A 16,250-nucleotide genomic window follows, 5' to 3' on the forward strand; every position below is an offset into this window, starting at 1 on the left:
TATCGTTTTAAGCGTTATATAGTTTGAGTAACTGTAAGCGTGTATTCTATGCTATTATGTTCTAGTCTAAAAAAAATCAGAATACGAACTACTTTATTTCTTTATACTATAGTAGATTATACCTCTAGATGATAGGATAAATCTCTGTATTACAATCTTTGTATTAAATCTCTGTACCACAGCTGTATGGTCACATGACCAAGGCTTACTTTTTGCCCAATAAAAAAAAGCAGGAAGAACACGTAAGAGGAAGGAAGTTGCGTGCGCATTGTCACGCATGATACGCAAGTACGCACATGGTGAGAATAAAGAAAGGTAAAAGTGTAAGGATTAAACAAAAGGCAGAAGTGAGGAAGGCTGAAGGAAGGAGAAGTGAGAAGTGAAGAGTAAAAAGAGGGAGAGGAGAGGAAAAGAGGAAACGACAAAAGAGGAAGGAAAAAGATAGGAAAGGACGAAGAGGAGAGAAAAGGTGGTTAGGTATAAAGAAGAGAGAGGAAGGGACAGATGGGCCGAAGAAAGGAAGAGAAAGGAGAAAAGTGCAATTCAGGAAGATGAAGGAGAAAGTGAATGAAAAAGAAGAATGAAGGGGAGCAGAGCAGGCGGGTGCAAAGAAAAATTGAAGAAGCTGAAGAGAAAGATGGACAGAGTGGAAATGATGGTGGAGGAGATAGTGAGGTGGGTGAGGGTGAAAGAGTGTAAGGAGAAAGAAGTAAAAAGAGACAAGGCGGCAGAAAGGGATAAGATAGAAGAGGAGATCCAGGGGGGAACAGAGTTGGGATGGGGCGTACCACCTGCTGCAGACTGTAGCCGAGCTCACGCGTCGCAAGTGGGACCGACTTGGGAAGGAAAATGACACGCGTGGTGGGGGCGGCATGCATCAGGGGACCCAAACGGAGGGGACGATGGTCCAGGACCAGTGGACCGAAACAGAGGAGGTAACTGAGGCGCCTTTGAAGGTGGCTCCTTTGCCGGGGGAGTTGGTGGCCAGGCTTGAGGACATGTCCTCGAGACTGGCGGCCAACTCGGACCGGCTGAAGCTGATCGAGAGGCGCCTCATGGAGGGAGTGTCTGGTCCGACAGGGGTGGCTCGAAGGGCTCTGGGGGATGAGACGAAGATTGAGATGAGGACGACGGCGACGGAGACGGACGGACGGACGAACGGAGACGGGGGAGGACGGAGGGGGGACTACGGGGGAATGGGCGAGGGTTGTGAAAAGGAGGAAAAGAGGAGGAGGGGAGAGCGAGAGAAGGAGGGAGACTGCCGGCGAGGGCAGCAAAGGGAGAGTTGGCGACAGGGCGACTGTCGCCAACGTGATGAAGGAGGCGAGGTGCTACCGGTGTCTGCATGCTGGTCATACATGGCGCCGGTGCACCTCGGCGGTAGACAGGGGCAGCCGTTGCTACCGCTGCGGCTCCCCTGGCCACAAGGCGGTGAGGTGCCTGTCCGGCCTGAGATGTCCACTTTGTGTGGACTTCCGACGGCTGGCCAGGCACCGACTCGGAGGACCGCGGTGCCTGACCGCACTATCGGCGGGGAACGGGAGCGTGCCTCCTTTTTCCCCGTCGTCGGCAGTTGTGCCCATGGGCATGGCTGCTCGCGGCGGCGGGAACCGGAGGAGAGGGGCCCACCACATACCGGCGTCGACGGTTGACGCCGGATGAGGGTGTCGGGGGGGGGGGGGCGTGAGGGCGTAAGCCCGCACTTTTCCCCCCGGCAGCCTCTCGAGAGGGGGGGCAATCGTGCTTCCCGCGCTTAGGCGCGGAGTAGGCGCTCGTCCTCCCAAAAGGAAACCCCTCTGGTTGCGGCCGGATCCTGACTCCCACGGGAGCGGAGGGGGTCGCAACTGGGGGAGGGGGGGCGAGGGGGGCCACGTGTCCCTGGCGGGCGGTCATCGCCCTCCCGCCTGGGCCCCCCTCAAGGACGGAGACGTGACGTGTGGGGCCCTCTCACCGGGAGCCATAAGGCACCGGTGGGAGGGCAACGCCGTCCACGGAGGGGGCCTCTCTCTGAAGGAGAGGAGTCAATCACCTCCCATGACCCTGCTATACCTGCTTTTCTATCCAGCACCATCTCTGTCATCCTCTCCAGCAGTATCCTCCTTTCCTCCTGGTCTTCTCCATCCAGTTCTCTCCATGCAATATTTTTTCACCTCCTCCATCTTCTTTCCATCTCCTCCGCTCTTCTTTCTATTTTCTCCTTCTTCTCTCTCTCCTCTTTCTCTCTATTCCTTCTCACTTCTCTTTCCTTCATTTTTCTCCCCATTTCTTCTCCTCTTTTCCATTTATTCTCCTCTTCACTTCTCCTGTCTTTCCTTTCTTCTTCCTCCATCCTTTTTCTCTCCACCTCCTTCTCTCTCTGAAGGAGAGAGGCCCCCTGGTGAGAGGCTCCCCTTGTGGAACGCCGAACTGGATCACCCTCTAGGGGATCCGGGGGCTGCATCCACTGAGGAGGCGAGGAGCGATGGCTCGAGCGGGATTTCTCGAGCCATGGCTCCGCCCCTCAAACTTTTTGGGAGGGCGCGGCATGGGGGCAATGTCACCCCGTGCCGCAACCGCGACGAAACCGCACAGTCATTGACTGTGCGGCCGGGGAGGTGTCTCGGCCGTAAGGCTGATGGGGCACTCCCCATCCAACGCCACGGGAAGGACATCCGCTGGGGTTTTAGTGCGGTAGGTCTTGGGCCCCCTGGTCGAACCATTCGTGGCTCGATCAAGGGGAACAAGGAGTCCCACATAACCCGCACCTCTACCCGGAGGTGCGCGGTACCATGACGGTTTCCCCAGCGTCAAAAAAAAGGGGGGGTGAACAGAGGAGGAAATGGAAGAGAGGAACAAAGGAGGAATGCAAAAGAGGGAAGGAAATGGGAAAGGAAGAAGATTGAAAGAACAGAAAAAGCTAGAAGAAAGAGGAGAAGACTGGTGGAAAATAGTGAAGGAAGAAGAGAAAAAGAGAGATGAGAGGGAGAAGGGAGTAGAGGGAGAATGATGGAAGGAAAAGAAAAGAAGAGGAAAGAGGAAGAGGAAAAAGAAGGAGCCTGGGGAGCTGAAGAGGGAGAGGAACAGAAGAAAAGGAAAGAGGAAGGAAATGGGAGAACGGAGAAGAAAGAAAAAAAGGAAAGACAGGAGGAAAGGCAGAGCGGAGAAAAGGAAGAGATAAAAAGAAGGAGGTGGAGAGAAAAAGGATGGAGGAAGAAGAAAGGAAAGACAGGAGAAGTGAAGAGGAGAATAAATGGAAAAGAGGAGAAGAAATGGGGAGAAAAATGAAGGAAAGAGAAGTGAGAAGGAATAGAGAGAGAGAGGAGAGAGAGAAGAAGGAGAAAATAGAAAGAAGAGCGGAGGAGATGGAAAGAAGATGGAGGAGGTGAAAAAATATTGCATGGAGAGAACTGGATGGAGAAGACCAGGAGGAGAGGAGGATACTGCTGGAGAGGATGACAGAGATGGTGCTGGATAGAAAAGCAGGTATAGCAGGGTCATGGGAGGTGAGGGGGGATGATGGGAAAATGATAGTAATGGTAGAGATGGAGAATGAAGAAGATAAGAGGGAGCTATTGGAGAATGGGAGAATGATGTGGACGAAATGGGAAATAGGAATTGAAGAGGATTTGACAAGAGAGGAAAAGAGAATTAGGTCGATGATGGAAAGAGGAGAAACAGAGGTTAGAGAAGAAAGGGGAATAGAAGGAGGAAGGGGAAGGGGAAGCAGAGGTTAGAGAGGTTAGAGAAAAAAGAGGGGTAGAAGAAAAGAGAAGGCAAGGGGGAAAAATAGAAGAAAGAAGTTATATCCAAAAATAATGGAAGATTTTCATTATTAAACCACTCATCGTCTGCGAAGTCATCTCCGAAATTGCAGAAAAGTTCTTTTCCGGAAGGATAACATCTCTTAGGGGATTTTTATTGTGGCTACTTGATTTGTATTATGTTCTGCTTCTTCTACGTTTACTTCAAAATCGGTATGCGTTTCGACTTCCATTAGAATGCAGTCTTTATTTTCTGATTTAACATTTTCTAGTATATTTTCATTTGTTCTGCTTTCTTCTGTAATCTTTTCAGTTTTATTTTCGACAAGCTCTGGAATCTCAATATCCTTTGAAGCCCATGGTAAGGGGTTTTTTCTAATATGTAATTTCGTACAGCTTATAAAATCTTCTTTATTAAAGTGGGCTGCACATAATCCCGCCTTTTATATTGATGCCGGGGACCACTTATGTAACTTTTCATTACCTGTTTAAATAATTCTACAGTTTACATAATGCGTAATTAAATTTGTTCAATGAATTGATTCGTGATCGAGTTTTTCATCCAATACGCTTGTAAGTAATATCTTTTTATACTTGATATTTAAAAAAAATTTCATGTTTGTTATAAGACCTAAAGAAAGACACATGTTCAAGCAGTGCCGTTAGCGCAGCGGCAGAGCACAAGAATAGTAATTTAGGGATCCTAGGTTCAAGACTGAGTTGTCATGATTTTTTTTTAATTTAAAAAAAATTTAATTATTTTATATGTCATGTAATATGTATTATTTGTTACGTAGAAATAAATATTCGGCATATATTTATTGTTAGATACGCATATATTTCCTTACATATGTAAAATACATAAAATAATTGTAATATAAAGATAATATTTTTGCAGAAAAATATTTTTAAAAATATTTTTACTTTTTAAAGATATAATAAATAATTAAAAAATAAAATAAATAAAGAAGTAAGACATAAAAATGTTTTTGTTTATTTTTTAATTACATTGCACCGGTTGATACAAATAATAAAAACATAAAAAATTTTTTTCTAAAAATAATTTATTTATGTTATGATTATTGTATGTATTTTAAATATATGAGGAGATTATGCGTATATATCTAACAATAAATATATGTTGAATATTTATTTCTACAAATAATGCATATAACATGATATGCAAAATAATAATAATTTTTTTAATTTAAAAAACAAAAATAATTATGACAACTCAAATTTTGAATCTAGGGGATCTCTGCATTATTTTTGTGCTATCCCGCTGTGCTAATAGCACTGATCAAACATGCATCTTTCTTTAAGTTTTATAACAAACATAAAAATTTCTCTAAATTACAAGAATAAAAAAATATTACAAAGCGTCGTCAAATATTTTATATATTTTCAAGAATTTTATTAATTAAAGATCAATAATCGACAAGATAAGACTTCTAATTTTAGGACAGCAAAGGCCAATAAAACATAAAAGAAGAAGAGAAAAATTTTGTATTTTTACTTACCACAGTTTCTTATCCAAATGTCAAATCTTTCATCAGTCTTCCGTGGAAAACGGAACAATTTACAGTTGTCTGATTTAATATTATTACAGTCTTTGTATGCACATCTGTCGAATATCGTCATTTTCTTCACATTATTGTTATCCATTTTGATCCACGAAAAATACCTGCAAGAATCGAAAACAAATCGCCGGCCGCGAACAGAAAACGCCGACAAAGCACACTATCTCCGCGAATTTCCACGAATCTTGTGATTTTATCGAAACTACAATTTCGTTAAAAAATGTAGATTCGTAAAATCGGATCACTGCACACACACACACGTCACAATATTTTTCAATAATAACAAAAAAAATCGTAAGATATTGAAAATCGCAAACGAAAGCACAATGGGAATTCGTTCTGTGACATGGTCGCGACGTGGTCACTCGAGAACGTCAGAAGCTTGTGAGCTTACAGCGATGAGTAAAAACAATTGCGTATCTATTTCATTGCGTTTATCTGTTTAAACGCGCGCTTTAATTTTTCCAACGTTTTCGCCTTTTTATATTTTAAAGGTCCTCTCTTCTAAAAATCTTGTTTTAAAGATCCTCTCCGCGAGCAAAATTCGAAAACATGGATTATTTAATATTTTTACTTTATTATTTGTAAATCCTCGGTAATTTCAAAATTTTTCTATTTGAAAATTATTAATTTTCTATTGCCATTTAATTTTATCACAGACTTTATTCCATTGCATTTTTGCTTGCGATTTTCAGTATACCATTTTTTATTGTAGTTACTGAAAATTATTATTGTGAATTATACTTGTACAATGATTTGAAAAATCTACAATTTTGTTAAAATTTTCAAAAAAATCACGAAATTCGCGGAAATTACGTGCTTTCTCGGCATTTTCCGTTTGCGGCAGGCGGTTTATTTTTGATTGTTGCAAGTGTTTTTTTTTATTAAAATAGATAATAATAATGTAAAATAAATCACGATATTTGACTAATGTGCATATATATAAAAATTGTAATAATAATAATATCATATCATAAAATTGTAAATTGTTTCAATTTTTTATAAACTGCGATAAAAGATTTTACATTTAGATAAGAAACTGTGGTAAGTAAAAATATAAAATTCTTGAAAACATGTACTAAAAATATTTGATAACGTAAAAAGATGAACTTTGTAAAAAATAAAAAACTTAAAAATTGCACTAAGAAATAAATGAGCTATATGTGAACCGTGCGCGGATGTAAGGTGTGTTATATCGAAATTTAATTAATAGAATTGAGAATTAATCCGTATTTTAAGTCTTACAAATGTCCAAGCAAATTTTTTGTACCTCGTGTACATTTTTGAAAGTTATATCAAAAAATTAAATTTCAATATAATGCGTCTTACATCTCACATTTTGCATACGGCTTACATATAGCCTATTTATCTCTTATACTTTATTTTAACCCTCATAGAAATTTATTACTAGTAACGCTAATTTATCACTTATTTCGAGTACTTAATCACTTTTATTTCGAATACTTAAATTACTGTATATTATAGTATTTTAAATACTCGAAATAAGTGATTAATTGGCGTAGTGATAAATTTCTACAAGAGAATAAGGAGCTTTTAAATTCTTAATGTAAAACATTTCAAGTAATTTTCTTTAATAAAATTTAATTAAAAATTTTTGAACACCCTATTATATCACATTTAAAATCGTGATTATTTAAATAAAAAAACATTTCATGTGTAAAAAATATATTTTTAATATTTAATAAATTTTATATATATTGTTACGTCCCTGGATTTGCATCCCCTGTGCAACTTCACTTTACTATCATCCCCTGAACATCATTGCTAGGAGGGTTGTTTATAGACAACCAACGTTTGAATGTTTTCCGACGCCATTAGATAGATTTGGTCTAGCGGTCGCATCGTGCGGACGTTTTCCGAGACCGGAGCTTCTTTGCATTACGAATGCACTATTTGTTATATTTCATTGATGTCGTGTATTGGGTCTTTATATTAAAATTTATTTCCTTATTACGCGAGTGTCTTTATTTCGCGCGCGAGTGAGAGTGACTGTGTGTGAATGACTGAGCGAGAGGCGTCCCAAGGACGCAACATTTTGGGGGCTCGTCCGGGATAGAATCGACAACGAAGCGGTTCCGGGATCGGATAAATCAGACGACGGCGAGCGGTTTCAAAAAAAGTAAAATCGAGTGATTCTGGGACATTAAAAAAAAAAAAAAAAAAAAAAAGTGTCCGACAAAATGGCGACCGTACATTCTCCGGTGAGGACCCGCTCAAAAGTAACAGCGACGGAGTCTTCTACGGAGACGACGTCTTCAGAGGATCCTGTGCAGACTCTCTTATCGGAGTTGCAACAGTTACGCGAGGAGCGTCGACAGAAGCAGCAGGAACAACGACGATTCCGCAACAAAATGGAGGCTCAGCTTAGGGAGCGCGATTCGGTCGTCAGACGCCTTGAGGAGCGACTCACAACAGTTCCGCAGCTAAGTAACTCTCATAATAGCGCTTCTCGGGAAAGAAATTCTATGCAAACGAATCAGCTAAGAAACGCGAGCGGAGATCGAGCGCGACTTAATATAAAAATCAAAACGGATACGTATGACGGAACGGCACCGTTGCAAGATTTTCTTTCGCAATTTTCATTAATCGCACGCGCAAATCGTTGGGATGAGTCCGAAAAAGCGGTGGTTTTGGCATCGTGTTTACGCGGAAAAGTGCGTTCTTTATTAGATTCATACACAGACGATATCGAATCTCCCACGTTTGAAGAACTAAAAGAAAAATTAGAATTACAATTTGGAGAGAGCGAATTTACACAGAATTATTATTTGCAATTCTCAAATCGGAAACAACTTCCGGGAGAAGACTATGCAACATTAGGCACAGATTTAGAACGTCTGTCACGAAAAGCATATCCGGAATGCACTCATGAAGTGCGTGATAAAATCGCGTATTCACAATTTCTTGCTGCATTAAATGACGGATTTGTGAAACGCTCTCTTCAAATAGAAGGGGTAACATCGTTAAGGATAGCGATCGAACGAGCGAAAGCCCTCAGATTCATAAATAAAAGTAGTTTCTCGGGAAGACGGGAGGAAACGTCGCAAATTTATCGTTCAAATCAAAAAGAAATTTCGAAAAATTCGGAGCAAATAAAAGAAGGAGATAAACAAAATAAGTATCAAAAATTTGAAAGAAATAAAAGATTTAAGGGAAACTTTAAAGAAAGAAATGAGGGACAAAATAAAAAAGAGTGTTGGCAATGCGGAGCGACTGGGCATTTCCGCTCGGAATGTCCGACTTTAAAAGCGGAAAACTGAGCACTGTCGAAATAATCGAAACCGGATCGACAGTTGAAGCTCGGTCCCCGCTTTGTGTGTGTCGCCTTAGAAGGATAGGCACGGGCACATATAAACAAAACTGCGTGAGCAGACTTTTGAATAATAAATTTTGTATTTTTAAGATAGATACAGGCTCGGATGTGTCAGTGTTGAGTAAAAAATTAGCACATTCATTATAAAAAGAAAAGGTTGAGCAAACTCTTAAATATTCTACTGGAGAGAGAGTGCCAGTAATTTCTCGTGTTTTTGCGGAAGTGCGTGTACGAAAATTTTGTTTCGAAATGCCATTTTATGTGGCCGATATTAGTGATGAATGCATTCTTGAGGAGGATTTTCTTTCCAAAACCGGCATATTAGACGGGCTTTTTGAGAACGCCCTCGGTTTGACGAGAGGCAAGATGGAAGAGAGCGAGCTAATTTGTTCTCGAATAGAGAATTGCTCTACTCAGCTTCCCAGCTTTCTTTATCAGGTTTTTGAACAAAGTTGTTCCAAAATAAATATTTCTCAAAAAAATATTTTCTCTGAATTTTTACAAGAATTTCAATCTGTGTTTTCTGAGAATATTGTTGCTGGCAATTGTAATATTTTAAGTCATAACATAAAACTATGTGATGCTCACCCCATTAAACAGATACCTCGCCGAATTCCCCTTTATCTTCAATCTGAGGTTAATAAAATTTTAGAGGATATGAAAGTTCAAAAAGTGATTGAGGAATCAAACAGCCCTTGGATTTCCCCGGCTGTAATGGTCAAAAAGAAGAACGGTACAATAAGGTTTTGTGTGGACTACCGTAAATTAAATGCCGTCACTGTAAAAGATTCTTATCCGCTTCCAAGGATTGACAACATTTTGGATTGTTTAGCGGGGAATTCGTGGTTTTGTACCCTTGATCTAAAAAGTGGGTATTGGCAGGTAAGATTAGATTCTAAAGATCGCTAAAAAAACTGCTTTTTCGGTAGGAAATGGTTTATGGCAATTTACTGTAATGCCTTTCGGTCTTTGCAATGCCCCTGCAACTTTTGAGCGTTTAATGGAAAAAGTTTTAAAAGGATTAATTTCAAAAAGTTGTTTCGTGTATTTAGACGATATAATTATTTTTGGAAAGACTTTCGAAGAAATGATAGAAAATTTAAAGAAGGTCTTTGTACGATTGTAAAATGCGAATCTTAAAGTGAACCCAAAGAAGTGTGAATTCTTTAAGAGAGAAGTTAAGTATCTCGGACATGTTATATCTGCAGAGGGGGTTGCAATAGATCCTAATAAAATGTCTTCTATAAAAAATTGGCCACTCCCAAAAACAAGAAAACAAGTCCGAAGTTTTCTTGGCTTCTGTTCGTACTACAGGAAATTTGTCAAAGGTTTCTCTATTTTGGCCAAACCTTTGTACAAATTAACGGAAAATAATTGCAAATTTATCTGGTCTTCTGAATGTCAAAAGGCATTCGAAGTATTGAAACATGTTTTGACTTCCCCACCAATTTTATCATTTCCTTTAGGGGAAGGTCAATTTATTTTAGACACTGATGCCTCAAATCACGGTATCGGGGCAGTGCTTTCTCAGAATGGAGGTGAAAAAGTGATTGCTTATTTCAGCAGAGTATTTAATAAAGCTGAGAAGAACTATTGTGTGACTCGACGAGAACTATTGGCTATAGTGGACTCCATAAAAAATTTCCATTATTATCTCTATGGACGAAAATTTTTAGTGAGGACGGATCATGTTTCTCTGCGTTGGTTGATGTCTTTTCGGAATTTGGAAGAACAATTGGCAAGATGGCTTGAGCGCTTACAGCAGTATGACTTTGACGTCTGTTATTGAAATGGTAAAGCTCATGGTAACGCAGATGGTCTATCTAGGCGTCCATGTTTAGAGATATCATGTCGATATTGTGTAAAAGTGGAGTCAAGAGAAGAGTTATCCAAAGGAGAAATTTTTGGTCGTATAATCCTCACTGAGGATAATCTTGAAGAATGGCGTTCCGAGCAACTTCAAGACCCAATTATTTCAAAAATTATTCGTGCCAAAGAAATTGGAAAAAGACCAGATTGACAGGAGGTTTCTTCTGGTGATACTTCTTCTAAAATTTACTGGACTCATTGGGATATGTTGACAATAGTCAATAGAGTTTTATATAAAAAATGGACTTCTCCGAGTTTAAAGAAAAATCTTCTTCAGATCGTAGTACCTTCGCAGAAGGTAGAAATGATTTTGAAGGAAGCTCATGACACACCTTCTGGAGGACATTTCGGAATTAATAAGACTCTTCAAAAAATCAGAAAAGGATTCTATTGGGCTACTTGTAAGAAGGATGTAAAAAAATGGTGTGCTACTTGTAGGATTTGTGTAGCAAGAAAGGATCCTATCGGCAAAGGAAAGTCATTCCTACAAATTTATAATGTAGGCAATCCTTTTGAAAGAATACAAGTGGATATTTTAGGTCCATTGCCAACTTCTTCGACTAAGAATAAATATCTACTAGTGGTGGTGGATTGTTTCACAAAATGGCCTGAAACAATTCCTCTGAAAAATAAAAGAGCCAGTACTGTGGCAAGATCTTTAGTTGATCAAGTATTTTCTCGGCATGGAGTTCCATTGGAATTACATACTGACCAGAGGAGGAATTTTGAATCGAATCTTTTTCGAGAAATGACCAAGCTATTGGGAATAAGAAAAACGCGTACAACTCCTCTTCACCCTCAATCAGATGGTCAAGTCGAACGTCAACATCGAACCATTTTAGATTATTTGGCGAAATTTGTTTGTGAAAATCAGAAAGATTGGGATCGGTGGATTCCTATATATTTATTAGCTTTTCGTTCTTCAAAACAAGAGTCCACTGGAGCAACCCCGGCGAAGATGTACCTAGGACAGGACCTCTGTTTACCTTTGAATCTTCTTAGAGGTTGCCCACCTGAGATGATAGAAAATGAAGAAGTAGAAACTTATGTGATGAGACCTAGAAACAAGCTAGATTTAATTCATGAATATGCTAGAAGAAATCTTCGGGTCAAATCCAAAAATGTCAAATCTTGGTATGACCGTCGAGCTAGACAAGTAATCTTTACGGAAGGACAAAAAGTGTGGTTTTATAATCCTCGTCGGATAGCAGCCCGAGGTAGGGCAGGATGATTCGTTGGAGCTCTGGAGTCGACGGATAGCTGTCGGTCGATTGGATCCAGTTTGGCAGAGTCGCTCGGTAACCTGAGGCAGCAGTCCAGGGAGAGCAGGAAGGCTTGTCGGTACCCTGAAGTCGACGTGCACGGATGGACGATTGGATCCGGAGTGTCGGAATCCTGAGATCGACATCGAGACACGAAGCTTTACGATAACGAAGAATAGTCCTCTGTTTCTGATTGTCGGGACAACAATCTCGAAGAAGGGAGGCAGTGTTACGTAAGTTCCTGGATTTGCATCTTCTGTGCAACTTCACTTTACTATCATCCCCTGAACATCATCGCTAGGAGAGTTGTTTATAGACAACCGACGTTTGAATGTTTTCCAACGCCATTAGATAGATTTGGTCTAGCGGTCGCATCGTGCGGACGTTTTCCGAGACCGGAGCTTCTTTGCATTACGAATGCACTATTTGTTATATTTCATTGGTTTCGTGTATTGGGTCTTTATATTAAAGTTCATTTCCCTATTACGCGAGTGTCTTTATTTCGCGCGCGAGTGAGAATGACTGTGTGTGAGTGACTGAGCGAGAGGCGTCCCGAGAACGCAACAATATATATGCATATGTAAAATTTTCTCTCTCTCTTTCTCTCTCTCACACACACACACACAACGGGGGCCAAATCTCTCAAATTGGTCTCATGATCAATAGCCTGGATTCGCACCAGGGGTAAAGTCTGTTGGTAATATCAAACGAATTTAGCCTGGACTCGCACCAGGGGCAAAGTCTTTTAGTAAAGTCTACGAAATTTAGCACGAACTCGAACCAGGGGCAAAGTGTATCAGTAAGAGGCAAAGTCTATCGCACGAAGATGGCGGTCTCTTCTTTAGGCAGGCCTTTGGCGATCTGTCTATTAATCTGTGCTTATGTATGTACTTTAATTATAACAATATTAAACCACAGATTAATAGACAGATAACCAAAGGCCTGCCTAAAAAAGAGACCGCCATTTTCGTGCGATAGACTTTGTCCCTTACCGACACACTTTGCCCCTGGTTCGAGTCCGTGTTAAATTTCGTAGACTTTGCCCCTGGTGCGAGTCTAAGCTATATTCGTTTGATATTAGAGACTAATTTGAGAGATTTGCCCCCTGTTTTGTTGTGTGTCTGTGTGAGAGAGAGAGAGAGAGAGAATTTTACATATATATTAAACATATAATTGTATATATAATTATACATATAATTATACATATATATTAAATCCATTAAATATTAAAAATATAATTTTTACACATGAAATGTTTTTTATTTAAGTAATCATTATTTCAAATGTGATATAACACGGTATTCAAAATTTTTTAATTAAATTTTATTAAAGAAAATTACTTGAAATTTTTTATATTAAACATTTAAAGGCTCCTTATTAAAATAAAGTATAAAAGATAAATGGGTTATACGTGAGCCGTACGCAAGATGTGAGATGTAAGAGGCGTTATATCGAAATTTAATTTTTTGATATAACTTTCAAAAATGTACACGAGGCACGAAAAATTTGTTTGGACATTTGCAAGACTTTCAACATTAGAATTAATTCTTAATTCTATTCATTAAATTTTGATATAACGCGCCTTACATCCGCGCACGGCTCACATATAGCCCATTTATTTCTTAGTGCAATTTTTAAGTTCTTTATTTTTCACAAAGTTCACCTTTTTACGTTATCAAATATTTTTGGTATATATTTTTAAGAATTTTTACTTATTGCAGTTTTTTATCAAAATGTCAAATCTTTTATCAGTCTTCTATGGAAAACGAAACAAGTAGGTATACTAGGGGGGTTCTAACCCGGGGGCAATGAGGGGGGGTGCGAAGCGGGGGGGAATCGGGGGGTGACGTTACGCGAGGGGAGGGGGTCTTATCAGTAGATAAGCTTATCTTTTGTTTATAAACATATCAGATAACCTGATAAGGGGATCATGTTACTTGATAAGGGGATCATGTTACCTGATAAGGGGATCATGTTACCTGATATGTTTATAAACAAGATAAGATAAGGGGATCATGTTACCTTTTGGAGGGCAATGCCCGTCCGCCAGGGACACGTGGCCCCCCCTCGGCCCCCCCCAATTGCGGCCCCCTCCGCTCCCGTAGGAGTTAGGATTCGGCCGCAACCAGGGGGGGCTCTTCCTCTGGGAGGGCGATTGCCCACCCCGCGCCTAGGCGCGGGGAGCGCGACCGCCCCCTCCTCAAGAGGCTGCCGGGGGGCAGAGTGCGAGCCTATGCCCGCACACCCCCCCAGACACCCTCATCCGGCGTCGAACGTCGACGCCGGGACTTTCTGGGCGCCCCTCCCCCGATCCCCGCCGCCGCAAACAGCCGCACCTCGGGGTACGGCTGCCGACGGCCGGGAAAGAGGAGGCACGCCCCCGCCCCTCGACCCCGTCGGAGGTGCCCTACAGCACCCCTGTCCCCCCAGGACATGCCCCGCCGGCCGGCGCAGATCCACACAAAGTGGACAGCGCGGGCCGGCGCGGCAGGCCCGTGCAATGTGGCTAGGAGCCCCGCAGCGATAGCAACGGGAACTCCTGTCCACGGCCGAGGTGCACCGCCGCCACATGTGTCCAGGACACAGGCACCGGTAACACCTTGGCTGCACCTCTCTCTTCTCTCCCGTCCGGTCCCTCCCGTCGGTTTCGGTCACAGGTCTCTCTGGCGCTGCCGCTGTCGCCTCCTTCCGCTTGCGGCGACCGACCCTGAACCATGCCTCCCCTTGGGCTTTGGTCTCCACCTCCGAGCCCGGTGGTAGGGTGTCGAGGGTTGGAGAGGCTTCTATTCCTTCATCACTCTCCTCCCCCCGACCCCTCCTCCTCCCCTTCGGAGCATCCGGGGTCCGAGCTGCCCTCGCCGTGCTCTTAACCCCTCCTGCCTCTCCTCCGTCCGCATCGTCCTTCCTCCCCCTCTCTTCTCCAGTCTGCTGACGTTCCTTTTCCGCCCTGTCGGAGAAGTAGTCTCTCCACCGAGAGTTCCTGTCCATCTCCTCCCTCATGGCGCACCGCAGGTCCTTCATCTCTTCCTGCAGCTCTTTCGCCCATGAGGGAGGAGGCTCCGCCTTGTCTACTCTTGCAAGGCCCGCTCCCTCTGTGCTGGTACCCCTGGTACTGGTGGTTGGCACCCAGGGATCCAGTCCAACATCTTTTTTTTCCACCCGAGTGGAGCTGCCCTTCAGGCGCTTATATGCGTCCCTCAGGGCTAAATTGTCCCGCTCCATTTCTTCAGCTCTTTGCTCCACGAGGACCATGTATTTCCTTGCCCTGGTCAGATGGGCTTTCCACTTGGATAGATCCTCGTAGAGCACTTCCAATGTCCCCTCCTCATCCATGCCATCCTGCTCCACAATTCGTTGGATGACCCTGGAGCAGTCCCTGTCGCACCGGTAGAGCATGCGTGATATCCGCATGCCACCAGCCTCCTCCTCTTCCTCCGACTCGCATGAGTCCTCCGACTCGTAAAAGTCAGAGGACTCATACGAATCCTCTAAAGCCTTTGCAGGCTTTGTCGTCCGCCCGTCGTGTGATGACGACGGGATGGGGGCCGGGACTATACCCCCCTCCCCGCCGGGTCCTGACATATCCGAGGCTGCCTGGACCTGTACCTCCTTTGTTTTTGTTTTTCCTCCCATATTTTGTTTTCTTTTCGGGGTGGACTCCCCTAGGGCGGTGGGCTTAAGCCCTTTTGACAGCCGCCCACTGCCATGAGATGTACCTCCACAAGAGGTACCGATGTGACCGAACGGTGTGAGAGAAATGGCCCTCCGTCCGACTTACCAGCCAACAGACGTCCCGCTTTCACCTTTGATGGTCGCCACTTACTTTGACCTAAACAAGTAAGAAGGTGGAAGTAGCCAAAGTGTTCCTTTGATGTAGGTACGCTCTGTGATGCCGCCAGGCTCGAGCCGTCCTTGATGTGTGCCGCGCCGTCCTTTGAAGATGGCCGCCGCTGCGACGCAGGTCGATGTTGCGTCAGGTGAGTGCGAACAATGGAAATTCGCAGGAACTTGACTAATTGCTTTCTCTCCTTTGATTTCAGGATACCGACGGACTATTTCTACGTCCTAGGAACGGATTCACACCCGAAGGAGATACGACGTGGGAAACGGATACGTAGGTAAGTAACAGATCACGGTTTTTTAGGTTTCACTAAGAATGTTTATTCAATAGCGTCCTCCGCTTGAACTCTGAACAATGGCTACGGATTACACACGTTTGATATCCGCACGACGGTTTATTTTACCGTTCACAAACACTCGCGATCAGTTCGCTTGCGACAAGCGTTATGCCGCCTATTAGTTTGCGCATTCGTTAAACGGTTTCGTATCGATTGTGATTTTATCGCGGACTAGATTTGCCGTGGCTTGTCTAGCAGTTGCACGCGAATACACTGATCGAACGAAATTAACGAGACAGTATTGTCCCGGACAAGTCGCACAACTTTCGCACGCAAAGATGCTACTC

The sequence above is a fragment of the Nylanderia fulva genome, unplaced genomic scaffold, assembly GCF_048542155.1.
Source record: "Nylanderia fulva isolate GAGA-0341 unplaced genomic scaffold, ASM4854215v1 Scaffold240, whole genome shotgun sequence".
NCBI classification, from domain to species: Eukaryota; Metazoa; Arthropoda; class Insecta; order Hymenoptera; family Formicidae; genus Nylanderia; species Nylanderia fulva.